This window comes from Mytilus californianus, unplaced genomic scaffold (assembly GCF_021869535.1).
Source record: "Mytilus californianus isolate M0D057914Y unplaced genomic scaffold, xbMytCali1.0.p SCAF_9, whole genome shotgun sequence".
In the NCBI taxonomy this organism is placed as follows: domain Eukaryota; kingdom Metazoa; phylum Mollusca; class Bivalvia; order Mytilida; family Mytilidae; genus Mytilus; species Mytilus californianus.
Genome location: NW_026262745.1, coordinates 4,424,873 through 4,446,693, shown reverse-complemented (window position 1 = coordinate 4,446,693; position 21,821 = coordinate 4,424,873). Strand labels below are relative to the sequence as shown.

Genomic DNA, 21,821 nt, shown 5'->3' with positions numbered 1-21,821 from the left:
TTTATCACGCTGAAGTGTGAAGATGGCATTATGACGCTGTCTTCTTGATAGTTATACCGAGGTGCGTTTGTATAAACGCTGAAGTGCGATGGATTATATAACCTTATTCTCAATGTTTTTCATGCTTGCATGTCGATGAAGAGGTCATTTTGTCTATTAGAAGCAGCTTTTGATATTTATTAAATACTCATCAAGAGTATAACCTGATTAGTTTGTAATAGTTATGATAAATAGTCATTGCATTTCCAGTCATAACTGTAACGTTGTAGTTATCTTTATAAATTTAAAGGCTTGGAAAAAAAAGTTCATACAATAGTTCGGAAATCGAACATAATAGTGATCACAGTATGTATTTTCATTAAAACCAGTACCAATTTTAATGGCTTAAAATCGCGAAAAATGATTCAAAAAGACAAAATATATATTAAATCTGTTTCAGTCAACTCTCTAGCCCACTTGCTGTCAGATTCAAATGTTAAACTACGTTACGTGCGCCACAATTGTTTGACGTTCGGTTTTTGAGACGAAATACAGAATGCTTTGTCTAATAGCAAGGACGTCGACGTCAGTAAAGTAAATGCAAACAAAATTTAATAATAAAAAGCTAAAGACAAGACTGTTGTAACAAAATTGAAATATAACTTTAGTCTACAATAAAATTTATTGTTATCATTGTATACTGCAGAAATTGTTACTTCTGAAAATACGTTAAATGTTCGTAAAGTAAATACATATATAGATATAAGAAGATGTTCATTATCATCAAGCGTATTCTCCTTCGTCCAGTATCAAAATAAGATTTAAAAATTGCAAATTCTGAAAATGTTCTTATTTTGTTGCACACAATTTTTTTTTCTTCTATCTTCAAAATTAAGATGTATAATTATTATATCATTTTGATTGCTAATTAGTTCAACATTTGCGGTCACTCAATAGAAACAATGAAATGTTATTTTTATTTTATTTTATGGTTGCAGTTAATTAAAACAAGAAACAGATAGATGTAGTTGAAAAGTTTGTTAAATACATTGAAACCATCCATACTTTTAAGTCGAACTACGTAACACATTGAAAATGAGTATTAAAAAAAAAACTTTATTTATTTCAACATTTTTAGTCCTACTAAATCTTGAATTCTGGTAGAAGTATGTTAATTGGAGTTATATTTTGATAGTTTTTTACAAGGAGTTTAGACATTTTGTTTACATAAAGTAAATATACACGACTGAAAATGACACTGTTAATTCAAATTTTAATTCATACGACTGCAGACTTGCTTTCGATGATCTTTCGGTTCTCCTGGGACAAAGTCACATGTCAAATGATATAAAACTTCTAGGAATGATCATTTGCCTTTTTTAGTCCTAACAACCTATAGTTGTACTATGAATCACAGAAAATGTGGGAAATTCGTCAATGGGACAGTAACCCATCTAATATCATGTTATGCTTCTATGTTCTAAGCATTTCTATGCTAACGGCAAATGAAAACAAGACTAAAAGTATGTTTCATAAACTGCTATGGATACAGAAACTAATTACTTATGTTCAAGAATTGACCACAATGTAGTTCCTTTTATTTCATTACCTATATACACATATTATTTGAACGAATACGAGTAGGAAAAGGAATTCACAATTTAAGGAAATGTATTTTTAACTTTACCCAGCTGATCACAGTCAATAAACATAAGATGGTGAGTTGTTATTCAGTTAGCTTTCGAATGTTTATAAGTGCAGTGCTAAAAGCAAACTTTGTAACATGAATGGTATTTTTTCCTTTGATCTTCTAATGAATTAACTTCAGTTATTTTTAGAGGAGTGCGTTAACTGAATGATTTTTCAGTTATTGCACTCTCCAATCCCGCCGTTGATGGCTTCTCGTTTGAATAGCATAGAATGGTAGGAGTTTAAACCAGTGCATTATCTTGTTAATGCACAATCTGGCTCCGCATCCTTGGGGTAGTAATTAATGAAAGATTAATAACAAAATGAAATAGAAATGACAACAAATTTTCCTACAGTTATTTTGCTTGGATACCTGTTTTATCGTGTCGAAATTAATAATAGTCTAAAATATATTGCACTTGATGCTTAGTAATTTCTATATTTCATAAAGGTCTATTTCCGTGTATTGATCATGCTTCAAACATTTGTCCCTGGACCTTACATTCATTCAACACAACCGATCTTTTCCCAGTTCTTGGGAATGAAAGAAGATTATTAATTACCTTGAGTTCATAATTGGTATTAGGAAATGTTTCCTTTTTATCACAACGTCCTTTGAAACTACACGTCCTTTTTCAGATTTGAGGGCAAATAGACATCAAATAAAATTTTGCATTACCCAGCCACCCCCACCCCTTTTCTCTCCCAGCCACACACCCTTTTACAAGAATTTTCTGGAAGAAAAAATATTCAATAACACATAAATTATGACTATCGAGTATGAATCCCACGACAACAATTCTTTAAATTTTAAACGTACCTTTATCGGACATACAAATCCAACTGACATCTGTGCATATTTTAATTTTCTGGAAAACATACAATAGTATCACACCAATATTTGATTGACATATCGAAAAGTGCAGTTAAGTTTTATTGGTCAGGATTTAACCTTTGACATGTGTCATAGTCCATTAATGTTACAAACCATATATAGCCAGGCCTTACTCATTAACATATTTAATCCACTCAAAGCTACTCTTTTCGAGAGTTAAATAAGTTAATTCGTAAAAGGCATGCTATATATATAACATATAAGGTATCTGATAAGATAAAGATAGATCGATGTACAGGGTATATTGGGATCTACGCTGCAAATATAAAATGTACAGTTACGGGGATTTCAAAAGAAGCGACCCCCATAAAAAACGACACACGTAATATCTCATTTGTCTAGAAGGTCTACTTTTGGCACTTTATACCAGCATCGTCCAAATATTCTACTCTTTTTCCAAAACTATTCTACCGCGGCTAATGACATGTGTTCGAATAGACCTATACATACACGGCCATTTCAGACTAAATTGTCACTTGTACCCGGACACCCCAAGTTTAAGGACAATGTTATGACCATTTCATGACACATGTTAAGTTATTCTTACTTTAGATTTTATATTTAGATAATGATTTGAAAATTAAAAGCCGTCAGTACGTACTTTACGAATTGTGTCTATCAAACGTCTATATGCATTTTGATTAGGACCTGTTTCTTTCTATCAGTGTTCTGCCTTTCGTTCTATAAGTTATCAACGAGACTTTGGATTCAATAAATTGAAAATTATATATTATAATCGTATAATCCTTACTATGGAACGTTCGTGTTTGTTTGTACAGAATGTAGTCATGAATTATTTTGAAAGTTAATATGAATCATATTATCGTGCATAAATCTGTATGGTTTGATATATGATTACTTATGTTTTCATTTATAAACTTGTGCATCTTCAGTTTCAAGTGACTAAGTAGTTAATACTTATATTTTATGATTATTTCTACGATACGAAACGCACGACAACTTTACACGTATACAAGTATTGTTATTAAAAAAAAACCTTAAGTCTATATGTTTTTGAGAGAATAGTCATATGACTTAGCCTATACACGTTTATCAAATATTTACGACCATCAATTTATTTACGGCATCTATCGAGAAAGAAAATAGTTCTCCTTCAATGCCAACAATTTGTAGGAGAATATTAATCAAAAAAGAAAAAGAAAAGATTTTTTTCAAATCTTTATAAATCTTATTTCTCGGTGGGAGAAAGAGTTTTTCCGAAATTAAGACTTTCATCAGCAAATTGAATTTATTATCAATCTTTTGTCTGGTCCTGAATATACATGGAAATATTTGCAACTGGACTTTCACCTGTCATATCAATGAAATACTTAGTGACATAAAACAGGACACAGAAGTTGTCAAGCAAAACATTATTGCTTTAATTGAAGTTAGACTGTAGAAGTTCAGTGCAAGTCTAATACATTGTAACACTATAACCATGAAACACAGCTTGGCATATGGTATTTGATGATTTGCTTACATTTATATGAACAACTGTATTTGCACTTATATTAAGTTGTTCTTACAATGAAATGCAAACAGCTTGTTTGAACTTTCGTTTAAGGCAAACAAGTTAAACTTTAGATAAAACAGACTCTTATTTATTCAGTTCGATACCAATTCATCCTGACGAGCATGGTCTAATGCCAGTATTTATTTGTCCTTTAAAAATTTTGGAAGACCGCATGGTCCGTCAAAAAGTAATATCTTCACACAAATCTACATAAAGTTCTACAAAGCTTTATATTTGTTTTAACAATAGTCACATTGAGTCCAACTCTATGGAACTAAAGATGTACATGCATCAGTGGTCATGGTTTTTATGGGTTGCTAGAATTGCACTCCTACAAAAAAGGGATATCAATATTTAAAAATGATACGTTCGCTGACTTTTTTAGTCTTCATAATATTCCTGACAACAAACATTATTCATACAGTATTAGAATTCATTCATACATATTTTTATCATTCAAAATTATCAGTCAAATCGTGTTCTATAAGGATCACCAGTCATTCACCTTTCATTTGATACCTTAATAACTAAATAAATATATATTCTACAAAGTTTTATATTTACATCTAATATAGTATGCGTAATAACTATCTTATTTTAAAAATGTACAACTTTCCAGCATGTTCTTTTTTGACCAGGTTCGCTTTGGTGTTTATTCATCTCACAAGTCTATGATAATCATAGCTTGCATGGAATTTTGCTCCCGGTGCTAGGGACCGTCTTAACATGCAGTGATGTGAGAGTGTTTAGTTTTTTTTTTTTTGTTCGGTGTTGAAGGCCTCACTGTGACCTTGAGATGAAGAACAGCAATAGAAGTGTAGTTTCTTTTGCTTTCCTTTTTGTGTGTTTTTGCTGTGCATATAATGGCTTTTGTGTCATGGATGGATACACCTTTATCTTTGATTTTCTTTTGTATGTACAAATAATTTAATTTTGGATGTAACGCGTCTTCTGATTGGCTGACGTTGTTTTGTTTATCAGATCATAGACATAATTTTGTCATGTGACCGTGACGTCATCAACGTTTTTCATGGTTTACTCCGGTTTAAAATGAAATTTAGAATTAAATTATAAGAAATGATTGTAATATTTTTTCTGTCTATTCGAAATAACATAAAAAATGTGGTGCACACTTTAAAATAAACCGCTACACGGGTTATTCAGTGTGCACCACATTTTTGATGTTATTTCTTCATAGACAGAAAAAATATTACAGTCATTCCTTAAATGTATTTACAAGTTTTTTTATTTTGTTTTATATTGACTTTATGGAAAGAGTGGATACATAAAATTGTTTTCCTAATATAAACATTACTGTATAATGTTGCGATAGGCCTATAAGGAAGATACTTTTTTTATCGTATTGATTTTCAATCAATCGCTTTCATTCACGCTCATATATTTCATAATCTGATCTGTCTTATTAGCGTTATTCTCTGAATCCTCACTCACATCGGACAGTTTCACGACTTTCACGTGCTCTTTTGATCTTCTGATTAATTCATGCGTCATACTTGTAATGAGGTCAGAAGACTGATTACGTTATGGTATAACGGTCAAATAGAAATTAAATTTTCATTTGATCAATCAACAATAAAGAAATTCTGTTTAGAAATGATTTGGCAGGCTACCTGTACAGCACACACTATTTTCGTTTGACAGCAAGAAGGCTAGATAACACAATATACCATATTATAAAACATAGTATTTAAAAGAAAACATATATCCTCATTCGAAATATCCACACATCAACAAGGTCAACTCAGGTCTTTATTGTGCACCCATCTCTGTAACTATGATCTCCTCGCCATGCTGACTCCTGGTATACCGGTATCCATTTGTTTCTAATCCGGTATACTCATTTTTAATCTCTGAAATACTTGTTTTGAGTGATTGATATGGGTGGAGGTATCCCGAGTTCCTCTGATTTTCGTCAGAGGTGGTTGAACCGTTCTCTTCGTTCCTTACGGAGCTATATTGATGAACATCTACCTCCGTTGATATAATTGGTTGATACGGATTCAAATACCCGTCGTTAACATCTTTAGTCGATTGACTGCTGTCATCATCTTCGTCAGCTAGCACTTCCTTTTCTTCATTTGTTTTAATATCGCATAGGAAATTATCATCAATTTCGTCATACACATTTTCACCGATGGTATTTTTATCACTCGTCCAGTGAAACACGTGCTTTTCTTCAGAAGCAATCTCATTGCCATTCTTTGATTCAGTGTTTTCTAATGCTGTCTTTTTCCTTGTCTTTTTGTAGCAGATATATGTTAACAAAATTATTACAACAATTGCAAGAAGACCGGAACATCCGATATAAATAATACTTTCCTTATTTTGGAACTCTGAAAAAAATAAAGTTATATCAGTGAATATGAAAGCACTGATTGGGAATATTCCTGATGAATGAAAATCCAGAAGAGTTTTGGAGGCACCAATTTTAGAAAGTGTTATTTCTAGTTGCAATAGTAGATGCGAAAGCAACCAAACTACAAAAAAATCATACGAGACCTTACGGTCAAATTCAGCCATTTACAATATATCAAGCTCCTGATGTCAAGATCATCCTACTGTTTATCTGCAACAAAATTGTCAGGTGAATTCTTATCATTTTCGTTTTAATTCATTCTTTATATATTAAAGCAATGCTAGATTAATAGAAACTTGGAATAGCAAAAATGACCAGCAAGACAAGATATACAAATAATTCAAATGACCGAAATCGTCGGTTGACTCCTTATAATAGTTATTGCCCCTAAATGCCGATGTTTACCAAATTTGTCCGTGTTTGCTTATTATCTTGAAAAATATAATAGATAAAAAGAAACTTTAATATCAAAAATGGTTATAAAAAATTATCGAAATGTTCATTGAACAGAGCCGAAATCGTCAGTCCACTCCACTCTTAATTTATTGTCCATAAGTGACGATTTTTACCAAGTGTCTGCATTAGGCGGTTAAAGAAAAACTGTAAACAGCACAAATAGTCAGCAAGACGGGATCTACAAATAATCATACCAACATGGCCGAAAAAGTCAGTAGACTTCTTATAGGAGTTATTGCCTTTAGTGATGATTTTTACTCAAGTTTTGCATCATTTTTCGATATCGTTATTAGACTAAGAAAACTGTAAACACAAAAAAGATGAACAGGACAAGATATACAAATGCGATAACATTACAGAAATGTCAACTGACTCCATATAGGGATTATTGCCCTTAAATGGTGAATAATTTTACCCTTTTTATTTGTTGGGCAAAAACTATAGAAGATAAAGAGAAACTGTAGGCAGAAAAAAAAAATGATCAGCAAGACAATACCTTAAAAAAGACATTAAAGCGGAAATTATAAGTTAAGTTATGGTGGAGATTACCTTGAATGACAGCAATAGAAGATCACAAAACGAAGCTCTTAGACATGAATTAAACTCTTGTCTTCAATGTTGAAAATACACATACACCCAGGTGAGCGACACGCGATATTTAGAACCTCTAGTCTTACGATCGAATGACAGATTATTTGATCCATAAGAATTTCTATGACGAACATCCATTTCTAATTAGACGAACCTTTAGGAACAATATAAGGTTCTGTTTAAGATTTAAATACTAGCGTAACAAATAGTCAAAAAATGTCAGATTTGCGTGTTTTTGTATAATTGTACACCATATGATACCGACTGAATGAAATATCGTATCCAATACACCGGTCATCTCCCACACCTTTCATTTCAAGCGCCCCGTTAGTTACTTCCTAGTGCTTGAAATATTTATATTACTAGAAGATGCCTGCGAAATCACGGTACAATTGGGCAAGTGTTGAAACAAAGAGTTTTTAAATTTCGCGGACAGTACGTCGACTGAGCATGCGCGAAAGCGTATAAGACACGGATCGATAACTTCGGGTCTCCGAAATTGGATATTTTATCCAAAATTGGCGTTTTCTGTGGAAAAAAGATTGTTTCAAAGACAAATTTAGGAAGTACAAAACATTACATTTATACGTCATATCACAAATATTTCCGACTTTGTATGGTTTCAGAGTTGCAGCTCAATGAAATCGGTCTCTTCCTTTTGTAGTATAGATTTTCAAGAAGAGGGAAATTTGTAGTGTTATCTATTTCATCTTTATAATTATTACTTTATAAGTTGTTTGTTGCATTGACTTTTAGTCATAATTAAGATCGTGGACTCGTTAAACAAAATGAAGTTGCTGAAATGTAAATACGTATATCGTACAAAAAGACCGTGCAAACATTTGTATATTAATATACTAAGCTTCTGTGTACAAAAATATGTATACAGAGATTATTTGTAAAGAACGATAATAGTTTATAATGATATCGACAGCTCATAACATGAAAACCTTTCCCGAAATAAACTAAAAAACAAAAAACAGAAAATAATGCGACTAGTTATTTTCTGTATGAACACAAATGTGTACGAAAGGAACGATAACGTCAAATTTTATTACCTTCTTAAGGAATATGGACTATAACTTTAAAAAAAATGTCAGTATTGTAAAGATAAAATCTAAAAGAAGTGCATAAATTCAAACGAGAGCGATTTGTTTTGACTATACGGTTAAGGCCTCATGTAGTGTATGGATCGTGCAAGCAATATGAACGCACATTCCAGTTAAAATGTCACAATAGGGAATAGAATACCATCGGGTAATGTACAGATTAGAAGTCAATTCTGGTACCTTAAGATCTAAGACAGCAAAAACATGTCTCGTGTGTGTTGCGATACAGCCAAATTGTTCCGGTTAACAAATTTGTAATGGTAACTATTATAACACAAATGAAGTGTCGATTGCAGTCGTTCTTCTTCAACCCACTGCGGAAGCATTATTTCTACGGCAAAGTTCCGAACCAGACCTTGCTCATTCCAAAGGTATTGACCAAGGCTATTCGCCACTTAAATATTTTTCTGGGATCCGGGCCCGTCTGGCCACCACAGTTTTAGTTATATGTCAATTATTTGTAATGGCACATTTGATAAGGAAAATTTCAGTTTTAGATTGATAAATTAGTAATGTCGCATGCCGTACAAAATAGTCCACGTAGGATTTTTATAGAAAATACTTGTTCACATTCAAAAAAAAATTAACATTACGTGTATATCGAATTGTTTTCATTTTATATATACAGAAATTGATATTGAAAATTGTTTCAATTGAAATACTGGATATTTGAGGATGCCGAGTGTATGGAAAGCTTGTATGTGATTTTTCTCTCGTACATTGCATCTTTTTTATTCAGTTCATGAAATATATATATATCTCGATTTTCTCATATCTTACTTAAATCCATTATTAACAATATTAGTTGTTCTTTGATTTTTTTTATTTTCTATTCCTACATTGTTTCTGTAACTCTTAATCATAAGGAATAAAAAAAAAAACGATTTTAAATTGTACAATTTTTTATTAAACATACAGTGTCCTCCGAAAAAAAGTGGCTGCTATCATTATTGGTATTTTTAAAAAACGGACTGAAATCTTATGAGAATCACCACAAGCCGTAAAAATGTCGAATTCCGCTATTAAATTATAAATTTCTAAGGTTTTGAGATTTTTGGAACGTTTGAGTCTTATATAGTTTTTTTTGTTTTTAGACATATCATCAAAATTGGCTGCTGGAAAAAAGTGGCTGCTATCTTGATTGGCTGCTTAAAGTGGCTGCCAGCTTGAGCCTTGTTCAAAACTATTACTTTACTTTGATTATTTAATTATTTCAAATTCAATTCAATTTCCATCTTGACTTGGTAATTGTGTTACCTATTTAGTTAAGGCGAAACGGAACACATCTTTTAGCGTATCAAACAATAGGAATGACAAAGCTTATCTAAAAAAATAACTTAATTTAACTGACCAATTGTTAACTTACTTTTTTCTTGATATGTCTCTTTCATTGATGCAGTGGTTGAACTCGCTGTAACAAATAAATTCAAGATGACCTAACTACCCATTTAATTATTTATCATGTATATATTGGTAAGATTATACACAACAAATTCAATGATTTCCAGAAAGTACATCTTATTCAGTTTAAAGGAAATCATACGTGTGAAGACTTTTAAAAAATTTCATGATTTCCCCCTTAACTTTTAAAATAAGGAGAAAGTAACTGTCACACTTTTGAGCCCCCTGAAGTCGAATCCAATTAAACTCTTTTTGTGTTTTCAAAACTGTAGTGACTGTCGTTATCTTTATTTTTTAATTATTTTTAAGAATTTGCTTTAGCTTGTCGGTAAAATTTAGAAATAAGCAAAGACTTTTTTTTGCAGCAAAATGTCTTATATAATGACGTTAAAGTGAGTAAAAATATCTTTTTGGGAGGGCCTTTTCCTCAGATTATAGTTTTACATGGTCCTTGAACTGACAAGGTCATTGTGCCCGCTTGAAATTGTAAAAATGCATCGCTTTAGTCTTATATATATGCATTATTAGACTTTACCGACATTAATATATTAATGTTATCATTCCTCACAAATTACATTAGTTTCTGTATTAAAATGTCCACATTGAATAAGTTATCAATAAAACTAACATGTCTTTGTAAGATTGAAGAATATCCTGTTTTGCAATTCCAAGGGCCAATGCAAAATACAAACTTCGACTAGCAAAATGGGCCTAATATGCCAGTTTTAACTACTATTATGGATAGTCGCAATACAATCAAACAATATCATGTCAAAGGTTACTCTAGTTTAATTCATTACAATATGCTGAAATAGAATAATAAAAGTAAAGATAAAAACGTGCAATGAAAGAATAAGAACATACAATTTTGATTTCCGTGTATTATACGGAAACATTCTTATACAAAGAAAAACGGTTCGTTGAAGATGTTTCAAAAACTTTTTTTTCATGAATTCAAATATCTTATCCCTATATTTAGAGAGAAATTGTATTGTACACCATTAACCCAATGAATGATAAAACAAAGTAACAAAAGAAAAAAAAAAAGAAAGAAAAAAAAAAAAAGAAGCCTCTTCAAAAAAACAACAGATAAAGTGGAGAGAAAAAAACCACACACACAGTACGGAAACTTAAATAAAACTGTCACATATACATGTTACAATGTCACTTTTGAACTCAAGCAAAAGACTTGACGAGACAATGCGCGGTATTTTTATGTCCGAATCTGACCTTTTTTCCTCTCAATTTTACAAGTAGAGAATGTCGCTTTATTTGTCTATTTATTTAAATACTCGGAACAATCAATAGGTTTTTCATAAATATTCAAGGACATACAATAATATTTCAAATGCTTCTTGTGTTGACTGTCTGTCGTGGTATTGTGTTAGTAGACTCAATCGAATACATGTTTTAAATATTAAATGTGTATGTCAAGTATGTATCTAAAACAAATTAGCATATACACGTGTAAACTAAATAAAATATTTTGGACAGATTATGTGAAACGATATTGTTTACCTTGCAATTACAGTAACATGTACATGTATGACCTTTACATCAAATTCATAAGATATACAAGTGAAACATGAAGAAAAAATTGATTTTCTATAAAATTGTTATTTCCTGTAAAACATATACTTGTACCGTAAGAGAAGAAATCGTCAAATGTCATCTCATTTGATTTATAATGCAGGAATATGACCTAGTCCCTTCAAAACCAAGCTGTATAACCCATCGAACTTGAGATAAAGAATACAACAGATACAGTTAAATCTGCCTCATATCTTGACTTACATCTAGAAATTGACAATGAGGGTCGGTTGAAAACAAAACTTTATGACAAAAGAGATGATTTCAGCTTCCCTATTGTGAACTTTCCATTTTTATGTAGCAAAATTCCAGCAGCGCCTGTATACAGAGTATATATCTTCCATGCAGTTGATACGATACTCCATGGCTTGTATTTCCTATCATGATTTCCTTGATAGTGGGTTGCTGCTCACAAGGAAGCTTTTGAACCAAGAGTTCCAAGTGGTGAAGTTGAAATCACCCCTTCGTAAATTTTACGGACGCCATCACGAGTCGGTTGACCGTTAAGGAATATCCGTTTAACAGATGATAGCGGATATGTTCCTAATGTCGTAACTACAATCTCGTCTCCTTTTCCCGAATGTGACCTACCGAATTAGACTTATTACCGGGTTTGTACTTACATGAGCAACACGACGGGTGCCATATGTGGAGCAGGATCTGCTTACCCTTTCGGAGCACCTGAGATCACCCACAGTTTTTGGTAGGGTTCTTGTTGTTCAGTCTTTAGTTTTTTATGTTGTGTTTTGTGTACTATTGTTTGTCTGTTGGCCTTTTTCTTTTTTAGCCATGGCGTTGTCAGTTCATTTATGACTTATATATGAGTTTGAATGTCCCTTTGGTATCTTTCGCCTCTCTTTTATGAATATGGCAATGTACATGGATCTAAGTATTGACTAGAGAAAGTGACTAGAGATTAGCCCGATTAAAAATCAATTATTTAATATAGACCCACTAACTACCTTTAGGTTTCCATGTCTTTTACAAACCTAACATGACAGTAATATGGCGTCTTTTACATTGACCATAGTTCATGCAATTACAATTATTGATATATTGATATAAGAGGAGTTCAGACTGAGATGAAAAACATGTCAAAGATCAGTACTGCATGGGTACTCTAATACAGTGTGCCTCATAATATATAATAAAATCAACATGTATTAATTTTGCTTCATAAAATTGAAAATGGAAATGGGGAATGTGTCAAAGAGACAACAGCCCGACCAAAGAGCATAATGCTCATTTGTTAACATTTTAATTAATAAATTCCTTATTATTATGTTAAGTCTGAAATAAACTACTTAATATTGTTCTTATATTGTGCTGTTTCACCTCTGTCCCAGATTAGCAAGAGTGTTGAGCACTCACAAACATGTTTAACCATAGCTACCACCTTCTTAATGAGCCTGTAATTCAGTGGTTGTCGTTGGTTGCTGTCTGTCATATTTGTTTTCGTTAATTACTTTGTCTCAAAGCAGACCCTTTGTTTTTTTTTCGTTTGCATTGTTATTTGCTGACTATACAGTATGGTTTTGATTATTGTTAAAAGCGGTGACTTATAGTTGCTTATATCCACGCCATTTGGACTCTGCTTGATAATTGTCTCGTTGGCATTAGGACCACGTCTTCTTATTTTCATATACATATGCTAGCATATGGTAGTTTTGTATTTGTATTATCTTTCATTGACGCAGTTATATTGAAAGTCATTATGGTAATATGTTTTTGTTGTTACTTTCAATGTGGAAAATTACATTATAATGATCCCTTTGATGTACTTCGAGGGGAAATAATTTTAAAATTCAATATGTTGATAAAACTTCTAGTTTTTGGGTGGTGAATTGGTCAATAGGGATGACGTAAAGGCTTTTCAGCAATTTTATTAAACCAGATTGCGACCTAATTGTTTAACCAAAAATATAGCAGAACCAAACAATCACAGTTTAAAAAAAAATGTTTTTTTAGTACATACATAGTGACCCTTTCGTTGCGATATTGAATCCTAAGGGTGCTGGGGAATCGAAATACGGTCATTTTGGTCTTCTTCCGACTGGCAGTAAAACCGTTGCCGAAGTGGGACGTTCGTTTGGCAGTGCGGAATGTATAAGCACGCAGCCACGTCCTGTCTGAATGGCGACGTTAAATCTGATGCCTCGGGTATAGAGAGTGCAACTTTCGCTGCACGTTAAGAACCCTCAAAACAACTCTTTGAGGGGTCCGTAGGTGGTCTGTCGCAAGGGAAAATTTATGTCCCTCACCAATTTACCCTCATTTGCCACTGGGAGTCAAAATGTCCCCGGCCTTCATACTGCACGGCCTATATTACAGGACCTACCTATATTACTTATTGTGAATTTGTTCTCGTTCTGAACATTCATGAATATTTGTTACTGGACGTAAAACAAACATCAATCATCGTAACGCCATATCAAAGATATGGAAAGGGGAGGGAGGAGAAATAGTTCACTTGACAAACACATGAAAAAGAGGGACACGTAATAAAAAACATTGAATTTTGAGCATTAGGAGACACGAGTATTAAGCAAGGAAATATAAATTACGTTGTAAAATTTTATCTCTGCATCCCGTATTATTCTAGTAAGAATACCAATATAAATGGATACCTTAAATAACTTTATTTTCATCCTTTCATTTGCTTTTATGAATTCCACTTTTATTGGATTGTAATTCGGTAAAGATGTTGCATTTGGCATTATCTACCCAAAATATAACCTTTTCAGCAGTATTTATGTTTATACATACAATGATATACTAAGTTGTCATACTACATGTTTAGGGCATTGGTATTTCTGTGTCTAGCCATTGTATATCAAGTTTTATGTGAACTCTGAATCTAGATAGGAGTAAATTAACACAGAAACATGTGAGAAGCGTGTTACTGTTTTTTTAAATGTTTGTGTAACTATAAAGTTGTTATGGAAATCAATATAAAGATAATGTTGTAGCAAACCTTACGGACAAATTTAAAACCTTTGACAATTGAAAGGATATGCTTTTTTGCATGTCCAATAGCTTAAGGTCTTGTTTTTACAATATGAATGCAATAGTGCAATAGCTACCATGATTACATGGACCTAGACAAACGTGATATATATATAGTTCTTTATTAAACCTGGCTGGCAAAAACAAATATTATTTTTAAAAGAAGTGAATATTTTCGGTCAGAATATTGTAAAATCAAAAAGCCGGCGAGAAAAATTATATTTAAACATTTTTGTAAAAACAGAAGCCTTTTCCGAGACATCCTGATAAAAGAAAATTACAAACAGTAAGCGTTTTGGAGATTCACAAGTGTTTGATCTCAAATGACTAAGGAAGTAGATTGACCAATTTCCCAAGAATACAGGTAAAAATATGTTGGCATTCAAGGAATTAGTGTCTGAATAAAATTAAGTAGTGTAGTCAAAACATTGTTATATAGTAATTATAATTTGTTCAGGGAAGCTTAGTCTTTCAATTAAAATTCAAGGTAATATTAAAATTTTTCTGTTTGTTTGTAATGAATAAATATTTTTATATTTTTTTCTGTTCGTTCGAAAGAGTGATAAGCAAAAACTTTAAGCTCTTGTTGACAGCTCATTGAAAATATTATATCTAAAATAAGCAAGCTGCATTTATTCAAGTAACTGTTAAGATTGCCAATAATCATGTTAACAAGCACATACAATGTACTAGAAAATATAAAGATACAGAAATAAAAAGCACATACATATCAAAGAACATGAAGTAACAAGAAAAATGGTATAAAAAGAATTAGAATAATATAAAAGTAGTATAAAATTAAATTGAAATGATTAAATGAAATAAGCTGCATATACATGTAAAGATGTTTTTAAAATAAAAAAGGAAATATTCAAGGAAGACACCACCATGTAATGTGTCAGGATTTTTTTTACATCAGCCACTTCCTGTTCGTCGATAGTCTGAAATTTTACAACACTCATTGTACTAGAAAATAATCATGGGTTGGGAAATCATCTTCATCAGTTACAATGTTGGCCTCAGTATACATCAATCAATTGCATGCAGCGACGCAGGTCCAGACCGACCCGGTATTGGACTTGTTATACGGTATGATTTAAAGATACTAAGTACATGTATGTATATTTAAATATATAAAGGAGATTTGAATGACTGCCAAACGAGACAACTACATGTACTCTTATACGAATTAAGGGCACGTGCGTAAACTGAACGGCAATCAACAGTGTGCAAATCTTATGGTAAACTGTGAAGGATTCTAGAAAACACAATGTGAATCTATTCAAAATAACATTAAATGAAAAACAATTATGACAGACACAAACCAATGACAACAACGATATTTAAGGCTCCTGTCTTGGTTAATATTCCCCTGAACAGAGACAGTTATGTAATAGCACAACAATAGAACAAACTTCAATAATAATCGGTCGAAATTATCAGTACTAATCATAGGCGGATCCAGCGGGGCCTGGGGGGGGGGTGCCCCCCCCCCTTTGTAGGAAAAATTTGGTTGATTATATAGGGAATCACTGAGAAGCATGACTGTAGCGGGCCTCCTCTTATGGCAGTCAGTGCCCCCACCTCCTTATATAAGTTCTGAATCCGCCACTGCTAATATAACCACAAAAACAAATAACAAGATGTCAAAGTACACGAAATAGTCTTTGGAATAACTTCCTTATTGCGGTCTTCAATTTATGACATCAGCTTAGAAAAAAGTGAAATATTTTAAGAAAATAGAAAACCGTATTCCCATGTGCTTTTTGTTCCATTAAACAACATTATGTTAAATATAACGATTGTCGTATTCTAAATAAATGTCACTAATGTCTAATCCAACCAACATAACTTACAAGATTTGATTTCATCAGTAGTTTGAGTAGTAACATTGATACAACCATATACATTGTCACAGCTGAAACAAACAAAAAACTGATACTTTTAAGCTTATATTTAAATGTGTAGAATTATTTCATAGGTACAAAATGGATATAGACATCGAATTTGTCTATCATAGATTGTGTGTAGTACTTACTTTTAGATAGAAAATCCAATATTAAATATGTAGAATACATATATAACAGAATCAATAATGCTTAATATGTTAAGGGCGGCAGTAATTTTAAATAAGGTATTTTGCATTAAAGGTGCACCATAGCTAATGTATATACATCAAGAAATATTTAAACTTAAACAATCTTTACAATTCCCATTTCAGTGGTTCTACTCTGTTTACATGCAACATTTAAATATTTTTTTGTTTTTATTTTGTTAACTCCCACTTGAGCGCTCGTCTTCCCCGATTTATGAGAGAAAGGGTTTTCTGTATGGTATTTCTATTGTTTGTCTCCTGTTGTCTTCTTCTGTAGTTTTTTTTTCTTCGACATTTAGATTTATCTATTTTTTATTGTCGTTAACTTTATGAAATATCACTGACGATACACCTCAATATAGCGACCTAAGATACCCTGCATCAACGCTCCTATTGAAGAATGTTGTTCTAGTGAAAAAAGTATCCTTTCTTTCCTAGGAAAATAAATTTGTACATTATAAACGTTAATTCAAATCTGCCTAAACCAAGATTGGCTATTGGAATGTAGGAAAAAAAGTCACCGATAAAAAGTCACAGGAAAAAAAAGTTACAGGAAATAAAGTCCAATAATAATACTTTTATTTTGTTAGTAGATTTGGTATATATATTAAAATTTTGAGTAAACATACTTTTTAAATAGATTTTTTTGTAGGCAGAAACATGTATATGTATTATATGACTATAATGTATTGAAAAATTCACAGGGAAATTATTTGAAGTGGTATTTAGTTAATATCAACTGGATAGTGTTTCAGAATATTTCAACATCTTTTAATGTTAGAATACAGGGGTGTGGTATTCAAATGTTTGTGTTTATTGTAATTCAATAAATTTTCCAATATTATAAACAAAATATTGTGTAAAAGTATAAATATGAAGGAAGGAAATGCATAAAATAAGCATAATGCGTCTTTCTCTATAGTATAGTACATGATGAAACAGTTAAGACCAGGGTTATTCATAAGTTTATTTTAAGACACCCAAATATTACCTTTGATTTGCGTCGCAAATACATTCTTCTGCACATCTCTCGCCGTAATTCCCTTCTTCACATTGAAGGCATTTATTGTTATCAGTTGTATAACCCACTGGACATGCTACAGCCAAAATTCAAAATGATACAATTTCATTCAGCTACATGTATACAAATTTTGTTATATATTTTATCTGAGTTTTGGGGCATTCTTGCAAGCAAATTCTTGAATAGCTTTTTTTCTAACAATGATTTCATAATCTAGCTTTAAATATATCCTGTTCGTTGATTGACTTTGCAAGGAGAGTTTAAGTTCCTATTCCAGTATACTCTCGTTTCTCACTTGAAGTCGAAATTTCCGCCCTTTATAACGGTTAATCCACTCTCTAGAGCCTACAGTATAAGCTATTTTATAGTTTGTTTGTTACCTTATAGAATGTGATACCGTTAGTCACAGGAAGTAAAGCAAACAGCAATATATAAACCGACCATTAAATATAAGTGAATATTCTGTTACGAACCTAATCAAAATCTAATCATCGTGTTTTTTATAACTACAATGAAGATCATACCAGTAAAATAACATCTACGCATTTGTCTGGCCTTTCAGTGGTCTTGCCAAAGCAAATATGAAAAACGAAATATGCGAAGACGGTCACAAATTTGATAAAGATTTCATCATATATAGACGCGTGTATAAAATAGAAGACGCTAAAAATCAAAAAATAACAAAGCCCCAAACAATTCGAAAGCCTATAAAGTCGGGTAGTTCTGCAAAGTTTAGTTTATTTTAATGTTAACTTTTACGTCATTTGGTCAAGATAGGCAAATAGGAAGGTTTGTATGCATATAAAACTGGTTGAACTTCACCACATGTTGTGTATGTGTCAATTCAGGCTACATGAACCATGTTCTGTTTGTCGTTGCTTGTCTATGTGTGTATGTCTAATTGATGTTGTAAAGAAGTCAGTTGCTGGTAGTGTTGTGTTTTTTTGTAGTCTACTTTCAAATAATGTTTGTAATTCCTATTGTTTTTATTATGACATTAAATGTATTTTAATAGTAGTTTGATACATACTTTCACATCTTCCATTCTTTTCAATAGAATTAGAACAACAAAAATATTCTATCAAATAAGTTGTTGTTCCACCATACACGTAACTAGAAACAAAAACAAATTATAATAGAGTACATTAGAAACAATTATGAGGGTTAAAAAGGGATAAGGCCCTTTTCTGTTTAGTCTTCAAACGTGCATTTTGAACAGCTAACCTTGCCAATCTCAGGTCACGGTTATCAGGATGAAAATAAAATATCCAGTCACTGATATTCCCTAGTTTGAAAAATTGTACTTTGATTTGAAGATATAATAAAGTTTTATGGATTCGGATAAGGTTTATGCAATTTCGTCAATTTTGTCAATAACAGACAGTTACATAAACAAATGTACAATTAAAAAAAAAACTGGCTGATCTTTTTTTATACAGCAGGTTGTGCATTTTACAATTTACTTCATGTATATCTATATATTATATTTTAAACATGGTATACCCTAAGGGCGATTGGGGTATATACATATGACCACCTTGGTCTTCTTCCGACCGTCAGTAAAACCCTAAAGTGGGGCGTCAGTTCGGCTGTGCGGGATGTATACATAGGTGGCCTGTTGCATGTCAAAATGTCTGGCCCTATCTAACATTCATTTCTTTACCTTGCAGATCCTACCTATTGTATTTATTGTTTTACGTGTTCTCGTCCTCTACATTAACATTCTATTATTATTATTATTATTATTATTATTATTATTATTATTATTATTATTGCTGTGGAAAGGGCTTGGAATACATATTTAACTGCAGAGATTGTATAGCGATAAACTATTTTGAAAATTGAAATATAATTTTTAATGAACAGCATTGAAATTTAATTAATTCATGAAAACATATATAGCGCATACCTTTTACGTCTGCTACATTTTTTTAAATGAATGTTGTTTGTAAGTAGAAATAACACACCCAGAGATAAGATCCAATGCAAAGCCATCCTTCACAAAATGTTAAGGAAATAAATACAGGACGCATATGTATATAATCAGAAAAATCATACTGATGTACAAATCAACACACTTAGTCATTGTATATTTATATCCAGGAGGTCAAAATATATATAATTATTATAAAAATAAGAAGATGTGGTATGGTTACAAATGAGACAACTATCCACAAGAGCCCAAATGACGTAGAGTTTAGAAGTACGACATTAAACAACGAGCAATAAATACCACACCGTATAGTAAACTATAAAAGGCCACGACATGACAAAATGTAAAACAGTTCAGACGAAAAACTATCGGCCTGATTTATGGACAAAACAATAAACGAAAATCAAATATGATAGAAAGCGAACAACCACAACCACAGAACTGCAGGCTCCTGACTTGGCACAGGCACATTTGGAAATAAAGGGTATTCAAAAATGCATGCGCTCAATACTTCCCTTATCTGGGACAGTGGTGTTACATCACAACATACATGTAAGAACTACTAGTAACTGTAAAGATAAAAACGTTTCCAGAGTCTTTTCTTGCTAGCGTTTGTATTTACGTTTAACTTACTCCCGACCAAATTTTAAGAAGATTTAAAGATCAGGGAAGCCTATTCACTTCACTGTGACCTCTTCCCTGGAAGTTCATTAATTTTAATAGCAAAGTTACACTTTAAACACTCACTTCGAACATATCGAAAATAAAACCGTTTCCACAATCTCTTCTTCTTGGTTTCATATGTATCTACATCTATCTAACTCCCGGCTAATTTCAAGAAGATTGAAAGATTAGGAAAACCTTTTTGAAAATACAGTTGGTCCTTATCAATTGACTTTCGTTCATAACTTTAATACCAAAGTGACATTTAATATAAAAAAAAGAGATGAAAACATTCCAGGAATTCATTTTGAAAGGATCTAAAGTATACCTAGCCTAACTGTAAGCCTAATTGTATAGGCATTGCCAGATCAGAAGGTGTCACTGCCGTTTTAGTGGTCTCCGGAAGCCTTGCAGTATGTTTTAATATCGAGCTGTCATTTTGAGCCCTCCGTACATATTGAAAAAAGTTTCCACAAAGGGTTTTTCGCGTATAGATACAGTAAAATATCAGCCGTTCGACACATTTGGAAACTTTCTTGCTCCTTGGCTGCACTCCTTCGCCAAAAGGGTTCACAATGTGGCTCACGGCTGCTATGTTACGATAACAAAGTGCAGAAAACCCGATAGTCGATACTTAAAAAAAATGAAAACAACACATTATAAATTGCATGCGTATCGAAATACTGATAACTGAGATATATCGTCGGGGACTGGTAGTTCACCAGCAGGGGTATCGACCCAGTGCTCTCAAAAAAGAACAGAGTTCATTCACGCCCGAAACGTTGCAAAAACTTGCCGTATAATGCTATAGTTTAACTCTCATGAGCACCATAGGATTAATCCACCCGAAGGACGCTAGAAACAATAATAACGCAATATTTTGTGTCTGCGAAATTTAGTCCCGCACATGTCTTAAAATATATGTCAAACGAAGCTAGTATATTACTCTCCTATACACCAGAGTGATCCACGCGCATGCATGCAGTTGCTAACATATTCGATATAATTCTTTAGTATATGTTTGATTCTCATCTGAACCAGTACAATGATCTGTGCTCAGGAATGTATGTTTTTAAAACATATTTTATTGTACAAACAAGTGTGGACACAGATCAGTGTGGATAGTATGTTTGAATGTTTAGGAGACCCTATTTGACAAAAAAGATTTCTATGTTTTTTTCCATAGTGTTCTATGTTAAAGAGTGACAGCCATCCTGAATATCAGACGAGTACTAAACACTAAATATTTGCAGTGTCGGTTATTCAATATTTGATTTTTATGTTCAAGATTGTCATGGAGGAGACCCTATTTGTACATGTTATATGGATTTCCAAATGATTCTGTTAAAGTATATTCCACCACTTTGCTTTTGGATAAAAGCAAAAAGTCAAAATTAGCAGAGGAACACATTAGCTGCATTTCTGCATTATGTGACATTTATATGCAAGATGGATAATGAACCTGTATGTATGTTCTTGTATGGTTCAATTTATGTCAGT

General features: G+C 32.3%; 1 protein-coding gene across 1 annotated transcript in view; it reads right to left on the bottom strand.

The window, feature by feature from the left end:
- Positions 1–18,783, bottom strand: part of LOC127714726 (uncharacterized) — a 216,948-nt gene extending 198,165 nt beyond the window's left edge. The window contains exon 1 of the transcript XR_007987907.1: positions 18,756–18,783. The gene's annotated coding sequence lies outside the window, so the exon portion shown is untranslated. The remainder of the gene's footprint in view (positions 1–18,755) is intronic.
- Between the last annotated feature and the right edge of the window lie 3,038 nt (positions 18,784–21,821).